Raw genomic sequence first — 13,373 nt, 5'->3', positions numbered from 1 at the left:
TGCACATTAAACGCTTTTTATCTTCAGATCCTATGATTTATTTAATGCTTATAAAGACTATGACTTTACACTTTCACTAATCGCTGTTACAGTGCTGTGACTTTTGCCCGACAAGCCGTACTTTAATAGCTGATCAAAATAATCACGACTGTTTGATAATTGTTTGAATTACTCGTGTCATTATTATAAGTAGCAAAATGCTTAAATTGCACGAAACAATAATTTGGAAATTAATCATGTATAGGCTATTGAGAAAAAAATAAAAATAAGAAAGTACGTGCAATAATTGTTGCACAATTTCGTGCACGAGTACACTTTAATTGTGTTAACATATTACGCATTTAATCAACAATTATATGAATAAAGTTCACAAATATCACGAAACCGATTTCATATTTGGTTTACCGATTGATTATTCTCAATGGTTGTGGACTTATATTTATGATTATTATAATTATTTTGTATAAATTTCGATTTTCAAAAAATACATATTTTTTACCGTGTTCTCGCTGTATCGCGCGCTTGCGTATCTCGACTGCGAAAGGATCGTCTTCTCATTAATTGAAAATAATAATAACAATCTCGCATAAAATCCGTGTAAATTTCAGTCGCCGTGCTTGAATATCACATTTATTATTGCAGGCGGGCAGCGTGCACTTTTTAAATATCGAAGGTACAACACGCAGGGTCTCCGTATATGTAAATTATATCCGCTCGAATATGGTATCCAATGTAATCGCGGATATTATATCCGGTCGGACGAGCACACATTGTGCCGCTCACTTCGTTGCCTTCGTTGTCGAATGCATAATTAATATATTCAGATATTCCATTGCCGGTTAATTTACTTTAATAAGCTGACGTTGTGAAAAACGGGGATCCCGATGAGAGCACGTAGCATTACTCTCGAGATTAGCCTTCTATGTCCGCCGTGCGAACAAACGCCGCTATTAAAACAGAGAGAAACTATCGAGAGACTCGAGATTGCGGCCTCATAAGTGCAAATTAATTAGCTTTCAGCGCGACCGAAGACAAAAAAGGCAAAGTGAAGGCGTCTATCTGTTGCGCGCCGGTGCACGATCGCGATCAATTCTACAGAATTTTAGTAGCCTCGAAGAAACGCTCGCCTAAATATCTCGTGCGAGTGGGATAGCCCTTTCGCCGAGAGTGAGTCGTCCACGAGAAAGACTGGAGGTCGCGTGTTTTCCCCGCGGGGTCCGCAAGCGCGTCGAGCACTTCATAAAAATTCTGCACGAGAGCGGCTCCCCGGTGCGTCGGGTAAAAAGCGTCGTTTTTGGAGCCGCGATGTTCGCGCGGTTCCCATTGCGAAGAGCGGAAGGAAGAAACGCGGGCGAGGTGGTGATCGATCGGTGGTAGCCGCCTCCGCCCTCCTGCACCCCTTCTGGCCTGGGGGAAGGGGGTGGAAATGGGAGAGATGCTCCCGCGGGCGAAACGAGGGAGCAAGCGGTAGCTGGCGGAAAGAGAAAAGAGATCCGACATCGGCGATATCTCACTGATATCCGACCACGTTTCACGATCTGGATTTGCGACGAGGCACACGGACCGAACGCAGCTACGGAGCCGGACCGCGTACCGGCTCCGATTACTTTCGGGATTTCAAGATTGGAAAATAGATCGAGTATCCCGAGTATCTCGTTGAACGGGGGCGTAATCTTAGCGGCGGCATCTCTCTGTGCTGTTTCTCCCTGCACTTAACCCGCAGCTATTTAATTTGCAGTATTAACGTAAACCGTTAACGTGACAAGGATATCGAAAGCTCCGAAGCAGTTGCAGATTTATTTCGATCGCGAGACGCAAAAAATCACGTTCATCAAAATTCATAAAAAAAAAAGAAAAAAAAAAAGAAATACGAGAATCAACATGATACAATATTTATACCACGCTGAAAAGAATACGTGCGGTAAGATGGACTACTCCTCGAGAATATATTTTCGAAAAATATAGAGTTTCCTGTCCTACGAGGAAATACGTGGCAAGCAACCAGATTTTGAAGTCGCGATACTTCAACGGCAGCGCCGGGATCGAGAGATATGCAATGGATACGAGCCAACGATCTCAGGAGGATAGCACTATCGTGGATTACTTCTGCCGAAACATTATTAGGAATATCTTGATAAGAATATCGCGACGTGAGCGCAAAATCTGTCTTTGACCGTTCGACCGATACTTTGCTTCGAAAGCTCTAGGCGATTATCTCCGTCCGTGCTTTATTCGCGCAAAGGAAATTAATACGCCGCTCGAGTTGAATTGGATCCAGAAATCGAGGATCCACGCTTACTTCTCCGTCTGAGATCGCGCGAGAAGAGGCGGCTTGAAGAAAGGCGGCGAAGAGAAAAATAAAACGCCTCGAAGACATAGACCAGATCGATACTTCTTCCCATGCAACGGACGCACCCTGCACCCGGCGACGTAGCGCGACGGTGCTCGGCTGCAAATGCGATCTCCTTTCGCGGAGTCCCGCATTAAAATTCCGCCGGATTGAGGCGCGTTAATAAAATGCACCGCGAAAAACTCGTCGCATACGAAGGTAACGGGAAGCGGCTCGTGTCTAATACTTGATGCGGCGTATAAAATATTCACAATTACACAAGCGGCTTATTTTATTTTTATTAATTTTTGTTTTTTTCTATATATATTTTTTATCGAGCAATCTCGCACGCAATTTAGTTCCGCTCGCTTGACGTCGAGCGTTTTCTTTACTTACACGATAAGACAAACGAAGGAGTATACGGTTGTCGCGCTTCGTTTCTCGACTTTTGCACTGCAGTTGCTGCGAGCCGCGAGGGACAGCCGATAATATATTCGGCGTTACGTAAATATTGACCGAATTTCCCCGCGAGGCTACGATTAGACGGAGCGCCGCTAATGCTAGATTGCGAAACGTTCTATTCGAAGACGAGGGAAATCTGCGAATGCGGCTTCGTGGCGCGGTACCTTTGTAAACTATAACTGGCTCGCAGCATATTTCCAAGCCAAGGTTAGAGCCTGGCTGGCCGGCCTTTTGGTCTAAGAATTCCCGGTATTTCCTACTGGCGGTACGCGCGCATAACCCGGAAGGGCATCGATTCGCGCAGGGTGGTCTCCTCTTGAAACGTTCACGGGGCGTGAGATCGTAAGCGGTTCGCGGAAACACCCGCCGTTCCGTGTGCAGGAACGTTGTTTTATTCGCGTACTTGAGGGCGTTTTACCGCGGCACGTACGGGCTTCCCGCGAGAGAGGTAAAGGCGCACGGGGAGCGCTAAAACGCGGAAAAGTGTCGGTAAACAACGGCAATAATGACGACGGTGGAGAAGTACGCGCGACGGAAACGTGACCCGACTGCCGTCGTCCGAAATGCACTCTTTCGTTTTTTCGCGCGCCCGTATTTTTCCGCCGCGAATGAAAATTCCACGGTTCGACACGACGAGGAGGCGTACGTATTATAGGCGTGCACCAACGCGCGACGAGCCGCCGCGGCGCGGCGGGCTGCGTAATTTTCTAGTAGCCTGAGCCGCGGGAATTACGTTTCCCCGAGTTAATTGGCCGCTCGAAGCTAAATTGCACGGAGCCTGATATTTATCTCCAAAATAATGCTGTCGTTAAAAGGATCAGATCTAATTAATGACACACGCGTGCTCGCGCGTGTGTACTTTCTTAATAAATTATGTAAACTTTCCGCGATTCTCTCGTTATCTTAAGCATCTTGTTTAACTATTAACGGGCGGTATCGCGGCGTTGCGCAAAATGTAAAGAAGGAACTCTCGCTCGCGACGATCACTTCCTTATTCGTTCAGCCGCGCGACGTCTTCGGGGCCCGCGTCCTCAAGACCTGTTTACGTAAGTATGAATAAGACGTGCCGCATTCTAACGGTGATCTATTTGCGTCCACTGCTCCCCGAAATCCCGGCTCGCAGGCCGGCGCGAACGGCACCTAATTTTATATCCGGAGCAAAAACTCCGGTACCACTGCCAAGTGGAGCTACCGCAATCGATCTCTCACCCCGCGTGACCTTTTCCGCGTCGAGATCGCGGTGAGGGAGGGCTGGCTGCGCGAATTAAAAATTCACGGGATTTCGAAAACGACGGACGCGCACGTCCGATGACGAGACGGCTGAAGGACGAGAGCACCGGGGAGAATAATGGCGCGATTAATAGCGCGCCGCCGAGGAAAACGCGGGGAACGTAGAAAATGCGAGTTCACGTGTCCCGGCCTAATCCCGTACCGTCATAATTGGATCACATGGAGAAAGAGCGGAGGTCGGGGACTCGGCTTAGCTGCGAATTAATTCCGCTGACCACGTGGAAAGTTCCCTCCGAGGACAGTCGGCGGCGAAGCCCACCCAGAACAAAGCCAAGTTCTCTCTCTGTTCCCCTTTTTCTCTCTCTCTTTTTCTCTCTCACTCTCACTTCTAGGGGGAAGTCACAGGGGCAGCAAGATGACGCACGTCGCCCGTAAAAATTCCCCTGTTGACTGAGATAATCGCACCGTATCTCATAGATTTACAACGGTGACTGGGCTCGGTACGACAATGGCGCGACGCCGTATGTCACGGCATCGTTGCAAGATAAGATTTACGGATTCTACAAAAACCGGGAGTGTACCGTTGCTTTTGGCGCGTTTGTCTCCGCTTTCTGCGCACAATTCGCGCTCGTCTTTCCTCGCCGTGAAGCACGAGACGCGCGACGGATTTAGAAGCGGTGTATTAATCGCCGACGAATGAGTAACGCTCTCGAAAATACACCTCGATATAATTAAAACGACCGAGTTTATCGACCACGATCGTCGAAATTGAGACCGCGTTCTGCAACGCGTCTCAGTTTTATTATGCAATTAATTGCCGCGCGGGATATGCGAGGAGCACCGCTAGCAGCTTCCTCGCGATCACGTTTGACGATATATCGAGGCAGACAGCCTCGATATTGGTACTCCTGATAATTCCAGAAAAGCTAGATACCGCGTTAGCTGTGTTCTGTGGATGTAACTTTAATTAACCGTTCTCCGAGCTGGGCCGTAATTATCGCATGGTTCGATACGCCGGCGGGGAAAGATAGTTCTCGTTCAATATACTACGATACTAGATACTATAGAAATACGGTGCACGAACATAACTCGAAACGATACAGAAAACGTTGTTACTTTAAAAGCTGCACAAGATAAAACCGTATAAAAAGTTATAAGGCGATTTTTCCAAATAAAAAACTATGAAATTCAAGATACTATTGTAAAACACTCCGCATTGAATTGAAAGATTCGTCACTTTCTGCGGACATTAAAATGAATTTTTTTTGTCACGACTGTATCAAATAGAAAAATAAAAAATACAAAAAATAAATAAATAAATAAAAAGGATGACGTAATCGAGCGTAAGCGAATGTACGCCGAAAATGTTGAAAAGCAAGTCACGATCGCGTTGATATAAACGTTCCTTATCTGCCCGACGAGGAACGATAATGAAAGCTTAATTATCACTCGTGTCGTTTCAGTTTATAATCTTCAAACTCTTCCGACGCCGCTTGCGAAATCGTAGTAATTACACGACTGTAAATTAAATAAAAAAAAAAAAAAAAAAAAACTTTAGATCTCGATAACGTCCGCGGAGTCTCCTCGGCACGCGTGTTTACATTCCGCTCCATATAATTTTCACCGCCGCGAGAAACGGACGCTGGACGCATCGGCGAGTCGTTCTTACCGCAATTTCTCCGCAGAAGGTATACCGACGAGACGCGGTCGCGCACGCCGATTAATGAACGGGGTCAATGGAAAGTGTGCGAGCGCATGGGAGATTAATCCTTTCGATTTCTATCGGCATTGACCCTGCCCGCTTGGCATCGCCGATCTATTTATATCCGCGCACGCGAATCCCGAGCGTCACGTTCACGCAATCATTTTTAAATCATTCGCGAATCGCATCTCGGATTGACCCCGTTACCGGCGAATAATCGTGCGACTCGGAGATTCGACGCGCGCCGTCGGACGGCCGAGCGCGGGGTACGTCCGCGTTACGCAACGCAATGCGAAACGTAGCTTCCGCTCGGCGACAGAAAATCACGAATGCGCGAATCTTCGATCACATCTGGCTGACTAGTCGGACCGGCTGCACGTCACGGAAGTATTGGCGAGCCGATAAAAGCTGGTTCAACGGTCGCACATCGGAGAATCGTGCTTCTGGCGCTTCCTGCGTCGGCCGCCGGTTGGCAACAATGAAAGTGCTCGATTACACGCTCGTTATATAATTAAGATTGTTATGTGCGACGGCGGGAGTAAGCGCGCACAGGCGCGCTTGCGTTACCTTGCAGCTGGATGCTGCGACGGACGTGCACCATCGCGGAAGGATTCTACGCGCGAATGTAGCGCGGAATTTCGCGCGTAACGTAGTGAGAGTAAGAGCAAACGAGTAAATGCGCAACGACGAAGAACAAGAAAACAGCCTCGGACGCTTATTAGCGGCAATAAAATTATTTTATCGCCTTACCTTACTTTGGACTTCCATTGCGTTTCAATTACGTACGTATCATTTAAATCTTATTTACGATTTTAATGCTTTCGTTATAGCAAGACTTAAAATTGAATATTCATAACTATTTCCTTCATATCTATCTGTTATACCTCCACTTCCGACGTTCACGCGATTTTCATATTCCACGGCAGCAAAATCTCGCGGGGCGCAAACTTCTCGCGGATGCGCCGCTTCCGAAAGTCTTTACCTCATTTTTCGAGACCACATACTAGGTGAAAATTATTCATCCAGACGGGAGTTTATCGCGGCGCTTTATGCGCGTGCACGCACGACGGTCATCGCGATAATGGCTTTATCGCGATTAACGTCGCCCACCGGCGTCCGATATTACGCAGTCGTGGCTTTGGATCGGAACCGAGGGGCGGGATAGACCGACATAGCGAGCACACACGGAGGAGGACAATGTACACGACTTAAGGCATCACGTGCGCCGGCGATCCCAATTTCCTGATACCATCGATCGGCCCTTATACGAGAGCCTTAAATCCGCTCCCCTCCTTCTCCCCGCGGTAAGAATTATCTGTTCCGAAAGCTACACGCGGCTCTACTCAACGCAACATTTCAGCAACTGATAAAGTTGGATCTATTTCTACGAATAGAAACAATCATAAAGACGTACATTAATTGGCTGTTGCTCCCCTACTCAAAGTGATTACGCAGCTCTTGTAGTGCTCTCTAAGTGCTGCTGCTAATGACTTCCGTCTAGTCTGAGAGGACACAACTACGCAGCATTTCACCTTCGTTCTCTTTTCTTTCAAGTTATTATCCGCGAAGCACAATAAGCAAAAAAAAAAAAAAATTTTTATTAGCAGAGAAAAGATATTTTATACACTTAGAAAAAATGGCTTTTTTGAAAAGGACAACTACGGTTTATTAAAACGGAGTTTATTAAAAAAAAAAAAAAGAAGAACGCTATTTCAGACAACAAATTAAGTTAGCAGCGGTTATTTTATAATCGAGTCTTATCTGTTTTTAATCGATTTATATTTTTCTATCCTTCAAAATACAAAAAAAAAAAATAAAAAAATAAAATACTGCAAGCAAATGGAGATAAGATAGAAATAGCAAACAATGAAAATTTTCTTTCGAAATCGAATAGTACAATTTGAGCGAGCCATTCTGGAAATACCCGTGGTATAGATACTCTATCGTGCACGTGGACATACATGTACGTATTCGGTAACGCTCCTCTTTTAGCTGACACGCCGATTACCGAGGTCGTTGTCCGAATAATTGCTATTTGAATATTCGACCGTAATGCGGACGGAACAACCACGATGCGAACAAAGGTACGCGCCGTGGCCGTCTTTTTTTTACGATTTCAAAACAATATACCCTACAGCAATGTATCTCCGAGCCTTTAGCAACAATATCGATTCGAGTGACAAAGAGGGGGGGAAAGAGAAATATAATTATTGCGTCACAGTACATAGAATAGCGTACGTCCCGCGCTATAATTACGATGTAATTGTGAAACTAATATTTTATCACCGCGCCGCTCGCTGACATTGACACTTTCGTTAATAATAAAATAAAACGGCGACGTATGCCAGTTCGCGATAACGCTTTAATTAGCTCGCGATAATATTCCAATTAACGTAACAATTATGACATTTAAATATCATCATTTTTATCAACGCACACTTTTAATGCCGTCTTAATAATACGTCTGACGACACGTGTGAAGATCACGGCAATTATGTAGTTGAACTCCACGTGCTTGCGTCTCAAGGCTCCATAATTAATCCCTCCAAGACACCCGGCGATTGTCGTACCGCGGCGTATTGCATGCTTACGCGGACATACTGTTCAAACAATAGTGGCTAGCTTTGACGAGGCTCGTTATCAATCTGATATTTATACCCGTGGCTCGTGACGAGCGCTCGCGCCACGAGTTAGCATTCCTCGCAATATCAATGCAAAAAAAAAAGAAAAAAAAGGGGGAAAAAAAAAAATGATAACGCAACGACTGTGAAATTTTACCCCGATATGTCGCGCCGGATACTATTCCGGACGAATTCCAGCGGCACCCGATTAGAATACAAATTCCAATAGCAGTCATTCACAGATTATTTCCAATTAATCGCACCTCGTGCACATACGCGCCAATTTTAAACCGCTGTACGTGGAGGGGAAACTTCGTATGATGCGCGTTTTCATTTTCGTTCGATATACCGCGATACGCCTGCACGGCTAACGTGGCAGCCGATAATGCCCGCTACGCACGACTTGCTCCGGCCACTTTGAACTTGGTGAATATCTCGCAAATCGCATGGAAAACGGGGTAGTAGGTCGCTCGATCATCGGCAGCCGCGTCCGAGAGGCATCCGTTCGGCATTTCTCCGAGAGCCGGAGAACCGGCCTGTCCCTTTCTATTCCGAGTCGCCGCTTTTTTTTTTTTCACGACGTCAGCGGATCGATATCTGACGGAGGTGATGACAGAGCGATTGGACGACGCGCGATAAATAAATACCACGGGGAAAAGAATGACGACGGTGCAGTAAAATTTCGCAACGCTACGAAAACGCGACGACGCTGGCGATGTAATTGAAAATCCGCTTCTCTCGCGCGCCGAGCAGCTGCGTTATAGTACTACGGGGATAAACTTCGAGCGAAATAGCGAAGAAAACGGCGCTCCTTGATGCTCCTCGGGGTTAAAATTACGTTTAACCACAGGCCAACTGAAAATTCGTTTGGCCACCCAGTCATTTTCTCTTGAAGGGCCCTTAACGAGCTCTCTTCTCTGCTCTCTCTCGACACTCGCCAAAAATCCACATCCCCTTCAAGCAGGTCGTCGAGTGCAGACCGACGGTGCCAAAATCCCGCCGGTGCAAAATAAGCTCGAAAACATAAACTAGTTTGCATAGAAGACACGACGATGCTGGCACACTATCTACGAATGCGCTATCACATTGTTCGTATTATATGTCGCCTTGATTATTGCGACAGCTGTGCAATGACGTCAAGTACTTTGTCAACTTAAATTCTCGCTCGTCCCAACAATTTTTATTACGTCTTAATCGCACCTTTATATGGAGATTGCAAATCTTATATCACATGGTAAATATTCCGTAATCGCTCACATGACCTCCTTCGCCTCAATAAATTTAAAAGTATTATTTTCTAAACGCCTCGCGTAAGAAAAATGCGGCAAATGCTCGTAGCGTAGCTCTGCATTTGGGCTCCCGTGCTGGATTCTACGAATCAATAAACCTCGCTCGCGTCACAACCTGCTGGATCTTAATGCAGCGTGGACGCAGTAACCGACGGATAAAACGTCGTGCGCAATGAAAACCGACGCGGAACTCGAGCCGCAGAAATTTCCGACAATTTTCATAATTCGCTCTGCCGGTCGTGTAATCGACTCCCGTTTCTTCTCTTACTATTGTTCTCAATAAGAGACACGAGTCTCGTCCGTCAATATCGGTAATCATTAAAAATATATATTTTTTCCCTCCGCGACATAATCATAATTAATGCGAATGTATTTATTGAGAACACGCACATATCCGAGCGCTTAAATTTCTTATCTGCGTTGTAACACGATGTCGTAATCACCTAATTGAAATATTCATCATGTGAAGATGTGCAGTCGAGCGTGGCGTACAATGACGAGCGGTGAACAGTAACATGAATTTAATGAAGCGATTTCGTGGGTACAGAGTCTACAACGCCTACGAAATCTATCGCGTGTCAATTAAAAAAATAAAAAAAAAAGAAAGAAAAAAAAAAGAAAGAAAGAGATAGATAGAAAAAACGCACATATTCCCCGAATGCTTTGCGTGTAAAAAGATTATCGGGTCATAAAGTGTAAAGTGCCAATTGTAAACAGATATTCGAATAAGTCTCGCCAGACTTGCGCGAGATGATCGTAGATCGATCGATGGACCGCGTTGACGCAAGAGACGCATCATCATAATCCGAAAAGGAGGAATAAAGCGATAACCCCTTTGCCCATATGTAACGGCGACTCGGGAAAGCGAGCCGCGGCTCTCGCGCGGAATGGAAGATTAACGATTCTCCATTGAAGGAGTCGGTATTCCGCTCTCGTTCGACAACGTTATTCTTAGGCGAAGCTGCTGCGAAATTAATGAAGGCGCCGCCGCGAAAGATGAGAGGAGAAGACAGAAGGGAGAGCGTGAAATAATCTCGCTCCTGCCGGCGCGAGTTACACAGCGTGCGCGTCGCACAAAAGGATATTTCGCGCCTCTCACGCGGAAACGTCGCCCAAGAGTAGCGATTTTGCCAGTGATGGATGAGAACGTTCTTCCCGCTCGCGCGGGACGAAAAAGTCGTCGTTTAAACTGCGAAAAAGAGAAAGAGAGAGAGAAAGAGACTTTCCACGATATCGCACGGGAGACTTTGACTTTCACCCTGAGTTAGGGAAATGATACTCGCAGCGACGCTTGCGCTCGAGAGAGCAAAGCGGACGCGCAATGTCCTCAAGGCTTTATACTTGCGTTAAATGTTGATAAGACAAATTTATTACGTTGATTAGTATATCGGATTAGCTTAAACACGCGCGAGAACGTCAACGCAACTTTTTTTTTACTCGTTTCATTCTGTATTCGGTAGATTTATAGTACTTAATTACAGCTTTTAATGGAGATTACCTAGAGCGCATATTTTAATAAAGCGTTTAAAGATCATCGATAAGTGCTGCGGCAATTGTTTTCACATACTTCGCACGGTGGCCGATCGATTCAATTGCGAGAGCGCGGTAATCGAGCGTCATAGTCGGACGTTCGATGCAGCTCGCATATTACGTGACTGCCACTGATTCCGACGACCCGCGTATTTGCCTACCACTGGCGACGGTATTTGCGCGCTGAGATTTTCCAATTAAACTGTGATTAATTCCGTGACGGACGGTCAGAACGTGCGCCCCGGTTGTTTACAACGAAAACGAAAGAAGTCGCGAGGGGTCGAGGGGGAGGGGAGGTAAAGCGGCGGGGTTAGATAGGGAAAGAGGAAAACGTGGAGATCGATCGGCGGAAAATCAGCGTTAATCTGATTTCGGTAGTCGGGCGGAGGGCCCAGTTTGCCCTGGCTTCGGAAAAGCGCTCACGTACCGCCAAGAGATACGTATATGCGAGCGAGTTCACTTGACGAGCAATGTGTTATCCCGTTAATGCCTCAACAACGCGCGCGGAGTGCGGCACAGCCGAACGGAATTTACGGTACATCGAGCCTTTTTTTTTTTCTCTCCCCGCTTGGTTGTAGGCAATAGCGCGAACGCAATGGGAATCAACGTGCGAGTACACACGCGCGAGTACCGCGATTGATAGATGTGTGCCAGCTGTGCAAATAAATTTGCGTATCCGCTCGCGGAGTCTGCGCTATCGAGCGCAACTCGATGTGCCTGCAATACATTTCCTCCACAAGCGCGCCGCGTTTTGTTTAGAAATTTCACGGGGAGGTAATTAAAAAAAAAATCTTTTTTTTTTTTTAAGAAAAAAAAAATTAATTTTTCGCAGAACGTTCCATCTCCGTTGAAATAAACAGTTCTTCTGATTTTTTACAGAACAACATATTGCGAAAAATCAGCGAGAGTGTCGCTGATCACGTCTTCGCGCGATAAGCTGATGGCGTGATTTCCTCGAAACGAACGCCGTTAGATGATACCGCCGAACGATCTTTGCGTATATCGACACGTGTATCTTGATAGCGGGCGCTATCGCGGACCGACGACTTAAGGCTGGCTTTCCGGTCGGTCTCGCAGTTTAACGTAACGACCGCGTAAAGTGAACGCACGCGGAGGAGCGGTGAGTCACGCGGCATTAGCTCCAGATTGTTGTCCTCAACGGATTGAGCCTTGAAGAAATTAATCGTCTTGCTTCCCGCGTACTCGAGCGTACGACGCTTTGATGAAATTAAGCCGATGGCGAACGCGCGCGTGTTTCGCCGTCTCGTAATCCGAGAGGAAAAGCGAATTTAAACGGACGGAGGAAAGAGGTGGATTTATATTTATCTTCCCCCCTCGCACGCTACGTAAACCAGTTGTTCGATCTGAACTATCCGTGTTCCAGCGCAAAAAAAAAAAGAAATTAAAAAAAATAAAATAAAATAAAATTACGAGGCGGAAATATACTAGTGGGTTGTTCATATTTAGCACTACGTCGATAAATAAAGACACGTTTTACATTCATTATCAAACATATTTAACAAATAACAGAAAGTGGATTAACAAATACAACAGCTAGCCCACTTTAGCTTTACCGCATCGATCGCGTTATATCTCGACGTCAGGCTAACTGAATTCACTCGGATGTGAGACAAGTACTCGATACATTTATCGGTATTATAATTTCTGAAATCCTTATGTGACATATAAATTTTTTAAGCGTTCTGGATATATTCATCATTTTTATCTTATCACGCTCCTTATCATAATTTATTTAGTTTCTTCGTATTTATCTCGTTTTTCGTAAGCAGAGATTATTTTATTTTCACGTGCCGTGAACTTTTCAGATAGTGAAATGCTTTCGGGGCAGAATCTTCCCGTCCGAAAGTTTCCGGATGTCGAGCTCCGCTTTGCACGCGAACCATTCGAGGACCAAGTACCCTAAGAGTCCTCGAATAGTTTGACACGCGAGGAGGCTCGAGCCTCGGCGAGATCGAGAACGTTTTGGAAAATCTACGCGGAAAGGAGTCGCGAAAAACGTCCGTCGTTTTGTAGTTAACGTCCTTTTGGTGAAGCCACGCGATATGGTATCAAGGCCGCGACTGTCGTCACCTGTTCTTGCGCTACATAATTGCGGCTGCGGAACGGGGCAAAATCGAGCAGGCGGCGCGACGGCGTGTATTACGTCGCAGATATGTACCTACATACGTCGTCGGCGTGACACGGAACTC

The 13,373-nt window shown here is 46.1% G+C and overlaps 1 protein-coding gene across 2 annotated transcripts in view; it reads right to left on the bottom strand.

Moving 5' to 3' along the window:
* The window catches only part of LOC139102569 (protein Tob1), a 62,161-nt gene that overhangs the window by 18,875 nt on the left and 29,913 nt on the right, over nucleotides 1-13,373 (bottom strand). The window lies entirely within an intron of this gene.

Source organism: Cardiocondyla obscurior, linkage group LG05 (assembly GCF_019399895.1).
Source record: "Cardiocondyla obscurior isolate alpha-2009 linkage group LG05, Cobs3.1, whole genome shotgun sequence".
Lineage (NCBI taxonomy): Eukaryota > Metazoa > Arthropoda > Insecta > Hymenoptera > Formicidae > Cardiocondyla > Cardiocondyla obscurior.
The sequence above is the reverse complement of the archived record's forward strand: the minus strand, read 5'-3'. Positions and strand labels throughout refer to the sequence as shown.